Source organism: Tursiops truncatus, chromosome 17 (assembly GCF_011762595.2).
Source record: "Tursiops truncatus isolate mTurTru1 chromosome 17, mTurTru1.mat.Y, whole genome shotgun sequence".
In the NCBI taxonomy this organism is placed as follows: domain Eukaryota; kingdom Metazoa; phylum Chordata; class Mammalia; order Artiodactyla; family Delphinidae; genus Tursiops; species Tursiops truncatus.
In genome coordinates, this window is record NC_047050.1 from 68,435,310 (window position 1) to 68,448,685 (window position 13,376).

General features: G+C 41.6%; 1 long non-coding RNA gene across 17 annotated transcripts in view; it reads left to right on the forward strand.

Moving 5' to 3' along the window:
* Nucleotides 1-13,376, forward strand: part of LOC109549449 (uncharacterized) — a 167,831-nt gene that overhangs the window by 135,351 nt on the left and 19,104 nt on the right. The window lies entirely within an intron of this gene.

Genomic DNA, 13,376 nt, shown 5'->3' on the forward strand with positions numbered 1-13,376 from the left:
TATTTTTAAAATTAATTTTTATTGGAGTATAGTTGCTTTACAGTGTTGTGTTAGTTTCTGCTGTACAGTAAAGTGAATCAGCTATACGTATACATATATCCCCTCTTTTTTGGACTTCCTTCCCGTTTAGGTCACCACAGAGCACTGAGTAGAGTTCCCTATGCTATACAGTAGGTTCTCATTAGTTATCTGTTGTATACATAGTAGTGTATATATGTCAATCCCAGTCTCCCAGGTCATCCCACCCTCCCTTCCCCCCTTGGTATCCATACGTTTGTTCTCTACATCTGTGTCTCTATTTCTACTTTACAAATAAGTTCATCTGCACCATGTTTCCAGATTCCACATATAAGCGTTACTATATGATATTTGTTTTTCTCTTTCTGTGCTGTCCTGGATTTTATCTGTGAGCCCCCAGCGCCATTCCCACGCCTTTCCATGCTCTTCCCTGTATTGTAGGGGTTGGAAAACTGGGAGCTATATTTCCTTTATTTGGCTGACGGCATGGTTCCAGATGTGGCTTAGGTTCTTCCAATGAAATGCGTGTCCCTGAGAGGAAGGAAGAAGGGAATAGAAAGCATTTTGCATTTGCTGGCAGCAGTTTTGGTAGATGTGAAATTCTCTGCCGTGGCTTCTGTATTTCCCTAACAAATCTGAAGCTTTGGCGGAAGCATGACCTTGACAGTGTCTTCCTGCGTTATCCTCATCTTTGGGTGGCAATCTTTATACCCAGCTGCAATGGCAAACCTGAAAGCTAATGATGGGCAGATCCATCCGCCGCTCTCCTGGCTTTCACTTCTCGGTTTCCTCCAACAGTTTTGTAAGCTTCTGATGTCTAATTAGGATTAACACGACTCATGTTTTTCAGCTTAAAACACCTGGACTGTTTTCAGTTTGCCTGACCAACCTCTACCTGATATCACCACTGACCTGCTTTGAGACCTGGAGCAAGACGCTTTACCTCTTTGAACCTCAGTTTCCTCATCTGTGAAATGGGCATAATGACTCATAGAACCCCTCCAAGGGTAAACAGATAATGCATGTAAAGTTTCCAACACAAAGTAGGGGCACAGTAATGTTACTGTTTTGTTTTCACAGTCTGTCCCACCCCTCCTGCCTTTAGAGATTTCTTGACTCTCTTCTTTTAGGTCCAGGATTCTTCCTTTTTTTTCTTTAATTGATTACAAATCTAGGTGCCTTTGGGTGAGCTCCTGCTGCCTGCCATTTTGATTATACTTGGTGCTGCCTCCAGTCCCAATGTTCTACGTTTTTGAGCACATATTTATCACCTGTCTTTCATGACAAGGATGATTGATTTCTGCCAGATTTTATGGTTATTAGCTGGAGACCTTGTCCTGAGAGACTCCATCAGAACTTTCTTTATGCGCATCTCTCCAAGTCATTTTTAACTCTGTCTGATTCATTTGTCTTCTTCCTAAATGTAGCAAGTAAGCTCCTGGCCAAAGGAACAGTCTTCCAAGAGGAAAGTGGTTTTTTTTATAAGTCCTAGTCTACTTATAGGAACCCACCTGCTGTTATTCTCATCTTTGAATCTGAAAAGGCTCAGCAGCCAGCCCTCTTGGTCTGTGGGGTGGAGTGGATGATGCAAGTGATGGGATCTAGTGGTCCCAGCTCTGCCTCAACTGCCTGAGGGGCCTTAGGCCGGGAACTACCTCCCCTGGACCTTGGTTTCCTCCCTCCTAACATCGGTAGGTCAAGTCTCTGAAGGCGCTCCCAGCTCTGACATTGAATGAGCGGTGGCTGCCAGTTGCCTCCCCCAGGTTCCCCTCTGTGGCTGACGCCAGTGAAGCCTACTGATTCTCAGACGTTGCTCTTCCTGCCTCATGCTGATCCCTCTAATGGGCATGGGGTGGATTCTCCAAAGATTGTTCCCTGAACACCCGAGGCATGGGTGACGAACAGACCCATTCTGTGATCTCTTGCTGTGGACCATGGGCAAATTTCAATTGAATTTACTTCTATAATCATTTATTGAGTGCCTCAGGTGTGCCAGATGCAGGGCTCTGTGAGAGGATGCGGAGCGTTTGTTAGTTAGGAGAGACGGACATGCAGTGGTGCTTCAGCACCATTTGATGAGTGGCGGCCACAAGGCCCTGACTCACCAGTGCCGAGGTCCATCCAATCAGACCTGCTGCTGGCCAGGACACCGGACCAGTGCATGTTGATTGACTGCCAGCTCAGTGAAGGGACAATGAAAACGCGATGTGATAAGTGCGCTTACAGAGGGGAGTTCAAGTATCCTAGAAGCACAGAGCAGGCACCAAACTCAAGTTTTGAGAGGAGCCATTGTGGCGAGCTTCTAGAGGGAGAGAACATCTGAGCTGAGTCTTGAAGGGTGAGAGAGGGCTGGACAGGGGAGGTAAGAGAAGGGAAGGAGTCTGGAGAAGAAAGATCATGAACAAGGCAAGAAGGGTCAGACAGCAGGTGGGGAGGGGATCAAGGTGCTGCTGGAGTGCAGAGTTCAAGGATGGAAACTGTGAGATGAGGCTGCAGAGAATAGGTAGGATCCAAGTGCACAGGTCCCTGAACTGGACTGATATGAAATTTAGATTAGAGAGTCAATATAGCACACAGTTAGGTGATCTTACGAGCAATACTGCTTGAGTTTGAGGACTAGTTCTGCTATTTACTAGCCATGTGACCTTGGGAAAGTTTGTCAGTCCCTCTGGGCTTTAGTTCTTCATCTATAAAATGGGCGTATAGTACCTTCCTTCTAGGGTTATGGTTAAAATTAAATTGATTAGACTTGAAAAAGACTTAGAAAAATGCCTGGCATAGGTAAGTGCTCACTAAATGCTGACGCTTATTCTTATATTTCATTGATTCCAAGATGCACATTTTTCTTCTGTAGTCTCACATCTCTAAACTTTGGATGTGACTTATGGTGGATGTGACTTTACAATCACTGCCAACCAGGCAGCAGATGTGACAGGGTTATCTTCTTTTTTTTATTATTAAAGTTTATTAGTTTCAGGTGTATAACATAGTGATTCAATATTTTTATAGATTATACTCCATTTAAAGTTCTTATAAAATAATGGCTATATTTCCCTGTGTTGTACAGTGTATCCTTGTTACTTAGTTTTTTTTTCACATAGTAGTTTGTACCTCTTAATTCTCTATTCTTATTTTGCCCCTCCCCCTTCCTTCTCCCTACCGGTAACCACTAGTTTGTTCTCTACATCTGTGAGTCCATGACAGGGTTATCTTTGTGCACTTGGGTATATGTCCGTGTTGTTCTGACTTCAACTGCATGATATGCATTGTTGAAATAATGGATGTTGGATTTAGTTGCCATTTAGCATATAACTAAAAGAATACACTAAGATTTGGTATTGGATTAAAAAGTTGTTATATCTACAGAAAGGCATGGATACAGAACAGTAGGAGGTAGATTTTATTTTATTTATTTATTTTTTTAACATCTTTTTTGGAGTATAATTGCTTTACAATGGTGTGTTAGTTTCTGCTGTATAACAAAGTGAACCAGTTATACATATACGTATATCCTCATATCTCTTCCCTCTTGTGTCTCCCTCCCACCCTCCCTATCCCAACCCTCTAGATGGTCACAAAGCACTGAGCTGATCTCCCTGTGCTATGCGGCTGCTTCCCACTAGCTATCTATTTTACGTTTGGTAGTGTATACATGTCCATGCCACTCTTTCACTTTGTCCCAGCTTACCCTAGGAGGTAGATTTTAAATTAGTGAAGCAAATATTCATTGGCGGCATAACAACAATTCTATACTTATTTGCAAAGCAAGGATCAAGTGCCTTTACAGTCTTTAAAAAGAGAGACACCTGCAAGAGATAATACTGTGTTATATTTTTTTACCACAATGTATGCAAAAGGATTGCCTGTCAAACACCAAACATTGCAACTGATGGTAATGGAAATTGACAAATTCCTCAAAATAGATGAAAAACATTTCAAAGTAACAAGATGCTGGTGAGACCAATTAATCCTAGGGAATTTGTGCCATTATTTAATTGGCAGATATTTTTTTCTGGCTTAGAGGTAAACAAGTCATGATACCGCTTCTAATTGATGGCAGGTTGTATTAGATGCAATATATGTTGCTGTTGTTGTTATTATGATCATTCTGTAGCTGATGAGCAGCCGTTAAACATGAGGTTGAAGGTTGTTAGATTTGTGTCTTTAGAAAAGGACTTTATCATCAGTTCCTCATCTGGTTGGAGTCTTTCCCTTCCAGCTCCCACACAGCGCTCAGGGGGCTCAAGTGTTGGATAAGACTGGCAGATTCCCTCCGTGGATATGATTGCAAACACCTATGACTGCTAATGGCAAGGGGAGAAACTAGCTTCTCTCCTGGAGACCACTGCCTCAGGGTAGGGAATTCACAGATGGAGTAACAGGCATGGATTTGCAGCTCCTTGAAAGCCGGTACAGACAGAGATGTGGTCCCTTGGTGAAAGATGCTGGACATGTGCCTCATTTGAAAGGGCCATTAGCAGATTAATATCTCCTAGTTAAAGCTGGGACTTGGGAATAAATGGCTTTCTTTGGGGAGGGGCCCAAAGAGGTTATGTTAACCCCGTTGACCCCAGGATCTTGAGAGAACCGAGGTTCCTCTGGAGATGCAGCCTCTTAACACCCGAAGGGTCGATGTATGGATTCTAGTTGGCTTGGATTCTGTGACATCCTAGCTGGGTAATCTTGGCCCAGTCTCTCAACCCCTGTGAGATCCAGTTTCCCCATTTATTCAATGAGATCGATGACACCCAATTTACAAGATCTACTGTGAGAACAAAATTAAATAACACATGGAGTCTACCCAGCAAATTGGCAGACAGAGGCTAGATAATCTAGACATATGCATTCTCTCTCTCTCTCTTTTTCTTTTTTCTGGCTACGCCACATGGCTTGTTGGATCTCAGTTCCCTGACAAGGGATTGAACCCATGTCCCCTGCAGTGGAAGCGTGGAGCCCTAACCACTGGACTGCCAGGGAATTCCCTGCATTCTCTTTTACTTCTCCATTTTCTGTCAATTTCACTTTTCTTTTCATTCTTCTGTATGGAATTAGACTGGATGTGAAACAAAAGAATCCAGAATATATTAAGAACTCCTACACGTTAATAATAAAAAGACAAACACTCCTATTAAAAATGGGTAAAATGGACTTCTCTGGTGGTGCAGTGGTTAAGAATTCGCCTGCCAATGCAGGGGACATGGGTTCAGTCTCTGGTCCGGGAAGATCCTACATGCTGTGGAGCAACTAAGCCCATGCGCCACAACTACTGAGCCTGCAGTCTACAGCCTGCGAGCCACAACTGCTGAGCCCACGCACCGTAACTACTGAAGCCCTTGAGCCTAGAGCCTGTGCTCCACAACAAGAGAAGCCACTGCAATGTGAAGCCCACGCATCACAATGAAGAGTAGCCCCTGCTCGCCGCAACTAGAGAAAGCCCGCATGCAGCAACGAAGACCCAACGCAGCCAAAAAAAATAAATTAAAAATAAATTAATTAATTAATGGGCTTCCCTGGTGGTGCAGTGGTTGAGAGTCTGCCTGCCGATGCGGGGGACGCGGCTTTGTGCCCCAGTCTGGAAGGGTCCCACATGCCGCGGAGTGGCTGCGCCCGTGAGCCATGGCCGCTGAGCCTGTGCGTCCGGAGCCTGTTGCTCCGCGACGGGAGAGGCCACAACAGTGAGAGGCCCGCGTACCGCAAAAAAAAAAAAAAAAAAATTAAAAAAATGGGTAAAAGTCTTGAACATGCACTTTACAAAAGAATATATCTGAGTGGGCAAAAAGCACATGAAATGATGCTCGATATTAATCATAATGAGATACGTCTATACACCACGAGAAGGACTAAAATTGCAAAGAGTGACAATATCAAGTGTTGGCAAGGAAGTGGAGTCAATGGAACTCTCCTGCTTTGCTGGTGGGAGTTTAAAATGGTACAAATACTCTGAAAAAATGTTTGGCAGCTTCTCATAGAGTTACACATACATTTACCATATGACAGCAAATCCAATTCAGAAATTATGACATCTTCTCTTTTGGCACAATTAAAGGTTCATAAAGTGATGGATTGAAACGTAGTTTGTGGTTATGAAAATCGATCATTACACATGTCTGTTTCAAAAGCCATGTGTCCTATAGGATAAATTCCCTAAAGTAGGATTATATACAAAGGCCCTGCCTGCCTCCTCCCTCCTGTTTCCCTTTTCCTCTGTACCATATTCTCTAGCTATGTGAAATGTAGATCTTTTCCCCCAAAGTTCTTACGTAAGCATCCATATCTTTGTGCGCTATTTTATCTGCCTGCAATATTCTGCCTGACTCCCATCCCTATTCATCTTGGCCCCAGCCTGGTGAACTCTTAATCATTCTTTAAAACCCATAGCAAATGTCACCTCTTTGGTGGAGCCTCCTGGGGTTCTCCCAGGCAGAGGTAGTTCTTCCCTCCCCTGTGCTTCCATAGACCTCTGTCATAGCACCACACACCATAGTTCCTTGTTTAAATGTCTCCACCATTTGGTATCCTCAGAGTTGGGGGTTGTATCGCTGGCTTTCCAGTGTCTGCCTCATAACGTAAATCCCATCACGGCAGTCTTCCCCATGAACTTCTCCTGTGTACTTTACAACAAAAGTCAAACGTCTTCTTATGGCACGTATAGCTCTGTGGTTCCTAGCCCTTCTCTACGACCTCATGCCATTCCACCTTCCCTTGCTCAGGGGGCTCCAGACCCTCTGGCCTTCTGGTTCCTTGTGTGTCAAACCCTTCCAGCTGCAGATGCAAACAACCTCCATTCCCACCCCACTGCCATGGAGTTGGTCGGATGCCCATCCCGGCTCTTGGCAAACTTTTAGTTTATATCCCAATAAACTTTGGGTCTCAGTCTATGTATGTCCTCAGAGTGACTTTCCTTGGTCACACAGTCCAAGCAGCCCATTACCCACCCTGTGATTCTCTCACAGTATCCCATATTTTTATATGCTTTACTAGTTTAATGTCTGTTCCACCTTGTAGACTGTAAGGTCCGTGAAGGCAGTGTCTGTCTGTTTCGCTCCCTTCTGTATCCTAGAATGTAGCACAGTGCCTGGTGCAAGTCAGGTGTTACCGTATATAGATTTACTGGATGCAGTGCCCAGTAGGTGAAGTGGTGAATGACTAAATCAAAGATTTAATCTCAATTTAAGAATGATGGTGTTGATAGTATTATTTAAGCTATTTATATTATAGGGTCAGAATATTTTGTGCTCAACTAAAATAACCTTGCTATACTTTTACATCGTAAGAATAATGCATGCTCATTGCAAGTCAAACAAAACAAGAAAGATATTTTAAAAGTTAATAATTTTCCTTATCCTCTCTACAGTCCCTTTCCTTCAGGCTAACCAGTGTTAATAGTTTTTGTGTGTGGGGAGATATTCTTCTGCATTTTTACATATATGCATATGTGTTTCTTCCTTCATATGTGTGTGTGCATGTGTACCTTTATGTATTTGTATATGCAGTTTTTCTTTTTTAAATGAAAATTGGATATTTTACACACTACTCTATAACTTGCTTTTTTTCCACTTAAAACTTTTTCTCCAGTTAATAACATATCATGGACATTCGTCCAGTTCAACACATACACATATCTTTAATAGCTACATAATATTTCATAACATGGATACCATCATTCTTGAACCAATTCCCTATCGATGAATGAAGTTGTTTCCAGTGTTTTGCTATTACAAATAACTATACTGTAAATATCCTTAAATAAATTTTTCCTTATACACTGGACTCTCAAATATTGCAAATGCTGGGAGAGAAAGCATGGTATTTTTAAATAGTACCAGACTATTTTCTAGAAAGGGAATTTACACACCTTTCAGCAATGTATGAATGTGTCCATTTTCCTCTATCCTAAGAATGGATGTTCTAGTTTTAAAAAATGTTTTCCAATCTCCTGCTCTGTGTCGATGAGGTTAAAGAGAAGTCATCATTCCCCTGGCGTCCCAAGGTCTGGGAACTAGAAGACAAATCCCCCTCCCTTCTGACTTTACAGCCGGAAAACCAGCCCCAAAAGAATGGAGCCTCCAGTTCACTCCCCAGCAGCACAGTTGCCCACTGAACACTGACTCTGTACAATGTTCTGAGCATTAGTTAGACCTTGCCTCAGAACAAATGCGGTCTGGTAATGGGAGCATATGGACATTTGACAGGAAATGCTTAAGTTTGGGTATCGAGTTTAGCATAGTGCTGTGTCAGGGGAGATGTGGTATTAGATTTTCACTGACTGCTTCACTTAATAGCATTAAGGGTGGAGGGGCTAGTGAGTTGCATCTGAACTGCAGGCTCTTTGGAAGAGCAGGTGCAAGGGAGAGGAATGGAGTTCTAAAAATTGAAATCGATGGAGCAAAGGTTCAAGTGTCCTTGCCAATGGGAATTCTCCCATTAGGAATTTTGAAGACATCTCAGACGTTTCCTCATGCCTCCATGACCAACTATTCCTAGTTTCTTCCTTTTAAAATGGATCCTGCATTTACCACTTCCCTAAACTGAAAGTGATAAAGGTAGCACTTTTGCAAAGTGTCAGGGAATTCTGCAAAAGGCTGTAGAAAGAGAAGATCTAAACTTTTGCCTTTTTCAGATTTGTAATTTATTTATTTAAGTTTTTTTTTCTTTTTTTTTTGTGATGTGGACCATTTTTAAAGTCTTTATTGAATTTGTTACAATATTGTTTTTGTTTTCTGTTTTGGTTTTTTGGCTGCGAGGCATGTGGGATCTTAGTTCCCCCACCAGGGATTGAACCCGCACCCCCTGCATTGGGAGGCAAAGTCTTAACCACTGGACCACCAGGGAAGTCCCCAGATTTGTAACTTTGAGTACAGCTAACTTATCCACTCAGAGGATTTGTGGCTGCAGCTGGCTCATGGGGGAGTGAGGGAGGAGAGAATTTAGGATGGCTTACAAGGTGTTTCTCATACTTAAGTTTTTCCAGTAATGTCATATAATTTTTGCCTTACTGATTATTTTCCTTTAATCAATTCATTATTAAACTTACCCTTTTCATGAGAATAATATATTTGTTCTGGCTTTGAAGTAATATATATTGTACTTTGAAATATATATGTGTGTGTATATATATATATATATATATAATATATATAAAACTTGGTTTTCATCCCCTGCCAAAATGCAGAGATAAAATAGCTATCACCCCAGAATTATATAGAAAATCAAACAGTTGCTCAAGCGTAAAAGCAAAGTTAAAGATATTTTCAGGCATACAAAGATTAAAGGAAGTTATGACTCACATATGTGCTGAAAGAGCTACAAAATGATAACATTCATCAAGAAGAAAAATGAACATGGCAGGAAGACGTAAGGTGCAAGAAGAAACCGTGAACAGAGAAACTGGTGAAATATGTAAATAACTAATTATGTAGAGTAGAATCTCCACATGTACACACACTAACTTTTTTGTATGTAACTAAAATGATGGAAGTAAAATTTTGGACAGTAATACCATGAAAGATAGGAATGGGCAGTTCTAATGATTTAAAACATGCTGACTTTCTTGTCCTATTTGGAAGATAGAGATATTCAATAAATTTGAGCCTTGTAGGGAAATATAAAGTAATATTAAATAGGTAGGCCACTATTAACAAGTGTGTTAAATATTTAAACATTATTAGAAGTAAAGAGGGACATTGCATGTGACAGATTGATTTAAATAGTGTGCTCAATTCTTTACCCCTCCCATTGTCCTCCCATCAGAGGAGTCCTTACCCCTTGAATTGGAGCTAGTTTGTGACACTCTCTGACCAAGAGAATGTTCTGCAAGTGACACTACGCCAACTTTGAGCATTGGTCTTAAGAGGCCTTGTGTGATTCTGGAAGCCTGAGTGCTATGTGAACAAGGGGGGTTAACATACTGGATGATGGGACCTGTGGCCCATCTACATCTGTTGCCACTGCTGGTAGCCACACAGCAACCTGGTGTGTGACTGAGTCCATCCTAGAGCAGCCATCTCCCAGTCAACCCCCCCATTCAACCAGGATGCATGAGCATACCCTGCTGAGATTAGCAGAGCCTGGCCCGGATCAACAAAACTGCCCAGCTGACTCCCAGTCTTGCAAACAGTAATACATACTTATTCTTTTAAGCTATTGAGTTTTTAGCTAGTTTGCTAAATAGCAAAAGGATAATGGATATACTATATATAATGATAAACCGTATGCAGGATACACACATACACACACATTCTATGAGTGAAGAGAAAACAGGCAACACAATAAAAACACGCATATAATTGATGCACAGGCATTCCAAAATTTATATTCACATATAAATTAAGACAAGATATTCACCCTTACCAGTAAATCACAGAGATGCAAATTAAACAACAAAATAAGATACCATTTTATACCCATAAGCTTGGCAAAATTTAAAAATTCTGAAAATACCAAGTGTTCCCAAATGTAGGCAGAAGCAAAAACTTTCATATATTGTTGATGGGATTATACATTGCTACAGTATATAACTGTAAACAGGTTGGCAACATCTAGAAAAACTGAATATGTGCAGACCCTAAAGAATATGCTTTGCACATCCAATTATAAGTATATCCCTAATGAAATGTTCACATGTGTTTTCAAGGGAGGGTCATAGAAGGTAGTCACTGAAGTAAAATTTTTGATAGTGTAAATCTAGAACAGTCTACGTGCCCATCAATGGATAAATGGAAAAATGAATATAATCATTCATAGCAGTTAGAAAAAATAAAATATATCTATCTTTTCCAATATGAATAGATTTAAAATTTTTAATGTTGAGTAAAAATAAGAAAGTTACAGAGGAATTAATATAATGTATCATTTACATAAATTAGAAAAACAAGCTATTTTATATACTTATGCATTGATTTTATAACAAAATTATGTATATAGACTGGGAGGTTCCACATAAAATTCATGACAGAGGGTGCTTTTGGAGAAAGAAGATAAATTAGAATAGGGAGGGTGACATAAGTGGTTTCAAATTTATTTGTACATTTTCATATCTTTTTTTTTCTTTTTTTTACAAAAGTAATTGAAACTGGAAGGAAGTATATCATTTGTTAATTTTGGGTGCTTATTGTAATATTCATTGTATTTTTATGTATTTTCAACCTTTTAACTTGCAAAAAGATATCCCCCCTCACCCCCATTTACCATATGCCTCACCACTAGTATTATTTGGTCTTAACCACTGAAATCCCTGCATCTCTTTGAGAAAAACATAAACTGGGTGTGTTCATGAACCATTGTATACTCATGTCTTAAAAATTATCCTGTTGGTAAATGTTGTCCAAAGGTCTTATCCTGACCAAAGAAGACAAGAGTAGAGAATTAAAGGATGTTTTAACAAGTAAATGGGTGCTATCTGGGCAAAAGAAAAACTCCAAATTAGAATGATAGTGATATACGTTAGACCTGAAGAAGGGTGAAGCCACAGCTGCAGTTTTCTTGATCTGCTGGGAAGAAATGGCTCCACTGGCAGTGGAACCAAGCAAGTCAGACTAGAAGCTCTCCACTCTGCCTCTCCAAGTGCCAGGCAGAGGGAGGACTTTCCAAACATGGAAACCATGTTGTAGCAGTCGGGGTTCAAGTGCAGCCTACAAAATAACTTCAGTGATTTTGATTAGAAAGAGATGTGATGCAGGGAATTACTGCTTACAGAAGTGTCACTGGTGCTAGAGGAGCCAGCTTTAGGCTGGATCTCCAGAGCAGCTCTCAGAAGAAATACTGCAGAAGTGGCCTGATGAGGGAACAATTACGTTGGCTTCCCCCAAAAGCAGAACTGGAGAGAGTTCACTTGGAAGGTTATCCCAGAAAGCCAGGATGAGGGACCGAGGGGAGTGAAATAGGGAAGAGGGGAAAGCCAGTAGAGTGTGCGCTGATGGGCAGGTTACCACTGTGGGCACCTGGGTATTCCTCTGGGGACTCTGAAAGGAACCAGGTAGAATGTACCTCAGTATGATCCCTCTGGGGCATTTATGTGTGGCATCTGTTCCCTGTTGGTTGAGGGCTGGCCCTGGGGGTGTTAACACCTTAGAACTTGTGGGTTGCATCTCTAAGGGCTGAACAACTTTCCATGACTTTGGAGAAAGCACCAATGCAGAGAAGCAGAGAGATACCCTTGCGGGGCTTGAGATGGGATGTGGGCAGTTTGCACAGCTACACTAAAAACCAGATGGGCTGAGGGGGGATATAGCATGGGGCAAAAAAGTGTCTGCTACTTTGGGGATTCAGTAGCTCTTCCCAACAACTGGTTCCAAACTCACACTATGGCCCTGATCTGGGGGTCGATAAGATGCTGCTGCAACTGTTGCCTCAGAGTTATGCCATTCCCTCTATATCAACTCCAGCAAAATGATAGCTTGCCCACTGCCTCCTTGCTTTCCCATTGACTCAGTTATGAACTCATGTCCTACATGAACAAAACCAGTAGGGGGGCCCTGAACTGCCTCCAGAATCCTAACTGCAAGGGAGTCTGGGAAATGTGGTTTTCAGATTTTCAGCCTCTATATTAACAAGATAGACCTTGGGAGGTTGACACAGATGTTGAGCCAGCTGGAGTTACTGTATCTGCCCCATATATCTGACCCAATGAAGCTCCCTTCCAGTTCCCTTGCTTGGTGATTTTGGTTGGACAGTGTCTTCCCTTGAAGCTGTCCCTACCCACTTCCAGGCTCTTTTTCTCTGCATTCAGCTCGGTGAAATAGGGAGAAATCATCATCTTTCAGGGACGACATCAGTAAACTGCTCAACACTCTCAGAGCCCTCCCTGATTTGTCCTCTCAGCTCATATCACAGTTGCAATTATACAATTACTTAAAAAAATATTAATTTACTATCTGTCTCTCTGCTAGACCAGAGGTCTGTGGGGCAGGAACCACATCCCTGCTGTTCACTGTTGTTCCCAGCACCTACTATTTCCTTGGCACTGATACGCAGGGATTGAATACATATTATTTGAATATATGAATGGAAAAAATGGATATTAGGGGTTATACTTCCTTTATCTGTACGTGGATGCTTCATCTGTGTATAAGGAATAAAACAACGTACATTCAACATTGCTTTTCAAAATAAGGACAGTAGGAGAAGGGTCTGGTCTAAAGAGACTGAATTATTCCACTGAGGGAATGTGATATTTTTGCCTCCTGCTGTTAACTAAGGGCTGCTATTTCCAGTCCTGGGCTGGAACAGACATTAGTGAGCCAGGCAGGAGGTCACAGACAGTATTTGAGAAGAAAAGGCAGCACGATAATTCCCCACTCTGATCGGTCTGCGGAATCTAAAAGCAATATATTTTGTGATACAAGAAAATTTCAGGGAAG